This window comes from Bos mutus, chromosome 13, assembly GCF_027580195.1.
Source record: "Bos mutus isolate GX-2022 chromosome 13, NWIPB_WYAK_1.1, whole genome shotgun sequence".
NCBI lineage: Eukaryota > Metazoa > Chordata > Mammalia > Artiodactyla > Bovidae > Bos > Bos mutus.
Genome location: NC_091629.1, coordinates 68,471,856 through 68,477,981, shown reverse-complemented (window position 1 = coordinate 68,477,981; position 6,126 = coordinate 68,471,856).

Sequence of the window (6,126 nt, the reverse complement as noted above, 5' to 3'; positions counted from 1 at the left end):
TGCCAGGCCTCCCTGTCCATCACCAACTCCCGGAGTTCACCCAAACTCATGTCCATTGAGTCAGTGATGCCATCCAGCCATCTCATCCTCTGTCATCCCCTTCTCCCCCTGCCCCCAATCCCTCCCAACATCAGAGTCTTTTCCAATGAGTCAACTCTTCACATGAGGTGGCCAAAGTATTGGAGTTTCAGCTTTAGCATCAGTCTTTCCAATGAACACCCAGGACTGATCTCCTTTACAATGGACTGGTTGGATGTCCTTGCAGTCCAAGGGACTCTCAAGAGTCTTCTCCAACACCACAGTTCAAAAGCATCAATTCTTCGGCGCTCAGCCTTCTTCACAGTCCAACTCTCACATCCATACATGACCACTGGAAAAACCATAGCCTTGACTAGACGAACCTTTGTTGGCAAAGTAATGTCTCTGCTTTTTAATATGCTATCTAGGTTGGTCATAACTTTGCTTCCAAGGAGTAAGCGTCTTTTAATTTCATGGTTGCAGTCACCATCTGTAGTGATTTTGGAGCCCCCAAAAATAAAGTCAGCCACTGTTTCCACTGTTTCCCCATCTATTTGCCATGAAGTGATGGGACCAGATGCCATGATCTTCGTTTTCTGAATGTTGAGCTTTAAGCCAACTTTTTCACTCTCCACTTTCACTTTCATCAAAGACTCTTTAGTTCCTCTTCACTTTCTGCCATAAGGGTGGTGTCATCTGCATATCTGAGGTTATTGATGTTTCTCCCAGCAATCTTGATTCCAGCTTGTGCTTCTTCCAGCCCAGCATTTCTCATGATGTACTCTGCATAGAAGTTAAATAAGCAGGGTGACAATATACAGCCTTGACGTACTCCTTTTCCTATTTGGAACCAGTCTGTTGTTCCATGTCCAGTTCTAACTGTTGCTTCCTGACCTGCTTATAGGTTTTTCAAGACGCAGGTCAGGTAGTCTGGTATTCCCATCTCTTTCAGAATTTTCCACAGTTTATTGTGATCCACACAGTCAAAGGCTTTGGCATAGTCAATAAAGCAGAAATAGATGTTTTTCTGGAACTCTCTTGCTTTTTCCATGATCCAGTGGATGCTGGCAATTTGATCTCTGGTTCCTCTGCCTTTTCTAAAACCAGCTTGAACATCTGGAAGCTCACAGTTCGCATATTGCTGAAGCTTGGCTTGGAGAATTTTGAGCTTTACTTTACTTTACTAGTGTGTGAGATGAGTGCAATTGTGTGGTAGTTTGAGCATTCTTTGGCATTGCTTTTCTTTTGGATTGGAATGAAAACTGCCCTTTTCCAGTCCTGTGGCCACTGCTGAGTTTTCCAAATTTGCTGGCATATTGAGTGCAGCACTGTATTGTTCACTCAGTTCAGTTCAGTTCAGTCGCTGAGTCATGCCCGACTCTTTGCGACCCCATGAATCACAGCACGCCAGGCCTCCCTGTCCATCACCAACTCCCGGAGTTCACTCAAATTCACATCCATGGAGTCAGTGATGCCATCCAGCCATCTCATCCTCTGTTGTCCCCTTTTCCTCCTGAAAGGTTGTCGTTGAATCACGCGAAGACACTGGGATTCTTGGTTCCCGGAGGAGAAGAATTCAATCTGGGGCCAGAGACGAGGCTTGATCGCTCAGAGCTTTTGTGTAATAAAGTTTTATTAAAGTATAAAAGAGATAGAGAAAGCTTCTGACATAGGCATCAGAAGGGGGCAGAAAGAGTACCCGCTTGCTAGTGTTAGCAATGAAGTTATATACTCTCCAATGAATCCAAAGAACGTCTGGAGGTTGTAAAGACCTCACCAGACCTACTCCCATAATTTACATTTTAAGATTACAGAATTAGCCAGAAAGTTTAATCCAGAGACTATCCTCATGCAGGATACATTATTATTATATAATCCTAAGGAATGTAGAGAAGGAAAAAAAGGTTTGTCCTTTCTTCCTCCTTGAGAATTCCAGACCCTTCTCTCCTTGGGGACCCCTAGACTCCTTATCAACCTGCCTAGGAACTGACTCTCTCACTCCTGCCCCCAATCCCTCCCAGCATCAGAGTCTTTTCCAATGAGTCAACTCTCTGCATGAGGTGGCCAAAGTACTGGAGTTTCAGCTTTAGCATCATTCCTTCCAAAGAAATCCCAGGGCTGATCTCCTTTAGGATGGACTGGTTGGATGTCTTTGCAGTCCAAGGGACTCTCAAGAGTCTTCTCCAACACCATAGTTCAAAAGCATCAATTCGTTGGCGCTCAGCTTTCTTCACAGTTAGACAGCCCTAAAAACATTTTCCATAGTTTAGATAAAAGAATCAGGAGAAAAATTTTTTGTAAGTACTCTTTAAGCATTCCCACATACAGGACAATTCATTCCTGAAATCTCATATAAACGGGTTCCATGTACATAGAGATTACAACCAAAAGTGCTGAAGTACAAGGATAAAAAGGAAGCCACAGTGATAGTCCATACATTTATGGGGACAAGATTATAGAATCATAAGTAACCTTTTCTCCCTGAAGTTGCCTGCTGCTGCTGCTGCTAAGTCGCTTCAGTCGTGTCTGACTCTGTGCAACCCCATAGACAGCAGCCCACCAGGCTCCACCGTCCCTGGGATTCTCCAGGCAAGAACACTAGAGTGGGTTCTGAAGTTGCCTACTCATCTTTTTTTCTTTTACAACATTTAAGCTGTTGTTGAACTCACACTGGAAATATGCCCCTTCCTGATATCTCACGATTAAAAAAAAAATCCCAAGCAACCCCACAAACAAGAAACAAGGCTTGTGTTTTTGAGGCAGAGGATAAAAACATAGAACGGTAGATGAAGGTTGGAGCATGTGTTCTGCATGCAATCCAGTGTTACCATGTCATCTATGATGAGGAAAAAAAGAGCTATCATCCAGACATCCCTGGCTCATTTTTTCAGGAGGGTAGATAGAATTGAATCCAGCAAGGAACCACAACCTGTGCCATCAACGCCAAGTGTGAATGAAACTGTAGCTTGCCCTCTGTCTCCTATTCCTAATGATCTTTCAGCTCTACCATCTCCCACTTCCTTTCCCTTCTTCTGTCAGGTATTTGGAAAAACATTATTCTAGGTATTTTCATAAAGGAGTTTTGGGATCAATTTAAAATTTAAATTGATCTGAAAAAAAAAAGCATATTGCCCTCTCTAAAGTGGGTGGGCCCCATCCAATCTATTCAAGGCCTGACTAGAACTGGAGGCTGACTCTCCCCAATAAGAAGGAATTCTTCTTGTTTGCCTGCCTTGAGCTAGGCATCAGTTTTATTCCTTCCTTCAGGTTCAAGTTGAAATAACAACTTCATGGGTCTCAAAACTGCCAGTTTTGGGCCTGGAATCACAATATTATCTCTCCATCACACCCAAGCCTGCATGTGTCTCCAGCTTACCAACAGCAGCCTCCATAATTGTATGAGCCAATTATTCATAATAAGTCAGTATTTCTCCCTCTCTTTCTCTCTCTCTCTCTACATATATGTATTTCAAATCATAAAATCAAAATGACTTATATATGTAATATATAAGTATATACCATAAATATAATATATACTATAAGGATAATGTTGTTCAGTCACTCAGTCATGCCCAACCCCATGGATGCAACACACCAGGCTTCCCTGTCCTTCACCATCTCTCAGAGCTTGCTCACACTCATGTCCATTGAGTCAGTGATGCCATTCTACTATCTCATCCTCTGTAATATATATGTGTATATATATATAACACATAGGTAATATATAAGTATATGCTATAAACATAATATAATCATATTATATAATATATAGCATAATTATATTAATATAATATAGTATAATATATAATATGCAATGTATACTATAAATATAGAATATAACAATGATATACAACATAATATAAAATATGTAGTCTGACACCCAGGTCTGTGTCCCTCACTCCACCATACAATTCTTCTGAGAAGTAAGACATCTTGTTTTGGAAAAAATAAGGGAGATAAGAACAAGAAAAATCATGTCCTTCAATACTGACAGATGAATTACTTAATCAAAAGCAAAAAACTGTCTAGAAAATGAGATACCAAGGCCATTTCTCACTAAGGCAGACAAAGAAAACAGGAATGCTTTTCAGACCACTACAAAGAATTGTGGCATCTCATAGTGACTGTTTTCCCAAATCAACTGTAATGGTTTAGTTGCTAAGTTGTGTCCAACTCTTGTGACCCCATAAACTGTAGCCTACCTGGCTTCTCTGTCCATGGGATTTCTCAGGCAAGAATACTGGAGTGGGTTGCCATTTCTTTCTCCAGGGGGTCCTCCTGACCCAGGAATTGAACTGGAGTCTCCTGCATTGCAGGTGGATTCTGCAGGCAGGCTCCTGCATTGCAGGCCAATTCTTTACTGACTGAGCTACAAAGGAAGCCCCCATCAACTGTGATGGGTAATTAATACTTTAACAAGAAAAATTTGCACCAGGAATTCTTAGCAGCTTTACAGCAAAATGAAGAAACAAGAATTTGAAAATCAAATGGCAAGGACTATGACAGCTTCTGTGTTTACACAACGAGAAGAAGTAGGAAGTAATTAATAAGTAGTATTACTATGATCATGTACCTAACATTCCAGGTGCCTATGCAATATTGTTCTTTGCAGCAGCAGACCATCACCAGTCACATCCACAACTGGGTACTGTTTTCACTTTGGCTCTGTCTCTTCATTATTTCTGGAGTTATTTCTCCACTTTTCTCCAGTAGAATATTGGGCACCTATTGACCTGGGGAGTTCATCTTTCAGTGTCATATCTTTCTGCCTTTTCATATTGTTCATGGGGTTCTCAAAGCAAGAATACTCAAGTGGTTTGCCATTCCCTTCTCCAGTGGACCCCGTTTTGTCAGAACTCTCCACTATGACCAGTCTGTCTTGGGTGGCCCTACACAGCATGGCTCATAGTTTCACTGAGTTAGACAAGGACAGCATATTAAAAAGCAGAGACATTACTTTGCCAGCAAAGGTCCATCTAGTCAAAGCTATGGCTTTTCCAGTACCCATGTATGGATGTGAGAGTTGGACTATAAAGATAGCTGAGTGCCAAAGAATTGATGCTTTTGAGCATCAAGATTCATCATGTTGATGAACACAGTTCAAAATGTTCAATGATGAACATTTTGAACATCAATGATCTTCTTCATCAGTGTTGAAGAAGACTCTTCAAGGCCCTTGGACTGCAAGGAGATCAAACCAGTCAATCCTAAAGGAAATAAGTCCTGAATATTCATTGGAATGGAGAAGGCAATGGCACCCCACTCCAGTACTCTTGCCTGGAAAATCCCATGGACTGAGGAGCCTGGTAGGCTGCAGCCCGTGGGGTTGCTAGGAGTCGGACACAACTGAGCGACTTCACTTTCACTTTTCACTTTTATGCATTGGAGAAGGAAATGGCAACCCACTCCAGTGTTCTTGCCTGAGAATCCCAGAGACAGGGGAGCCTGTTGGGCTGCTGTCTTTCCTTCCAGGAGTAAGCGTCTTTTAATTTCATGGCTGCAGTCACCATCTGCAGTGATTTTGGAGCCCCCAAAAATAAAGTCTGACACTGTTTCCACTGTTTCCCCATCTATTTCCCATGAGGTGATGGGACCAGATGCCATGATCTTCGTTTTCTGAATGTTGAGCTTTAAGCCAACTTTTTCCTCTCCTTTCACTTTCATCAAAGGCTTTTTAGTTCCTCTTCACTTTCTGCCATAAGGGTGGTGTCATCTGCATATCTGAGGTTATTGATATTTCTCCCAGCAATCTTGATTCCAGCTTGTGTTTCTTCAGCCCAGCATTTCTCATGATGTACTCTGCATATAAGTTAAATAAGCAGGGTGACAATATACAGCCTTGATGTACTCCTTTTCCTATTTGGAACCAGTCTGTTGTTCCATGTCCAGTTCTAACTGTTGCTTCTGACCTGCATACAGGTTTCTCAAGAGGCAGGTCAGGTGGTCTGGTATTCCATCTCTTTCAGAATTTTCCACAGTTTATTGTGATCCACACAGTCAAAGGCTTTGGCATAGTCAATAAAGCAGAAATAGATGTTTTTCTGGAACTCTCTTGCTTTTCCATGATCCAGTGGATGCTGGCAATTTGATCTCTGGTTCCTCTGCCTT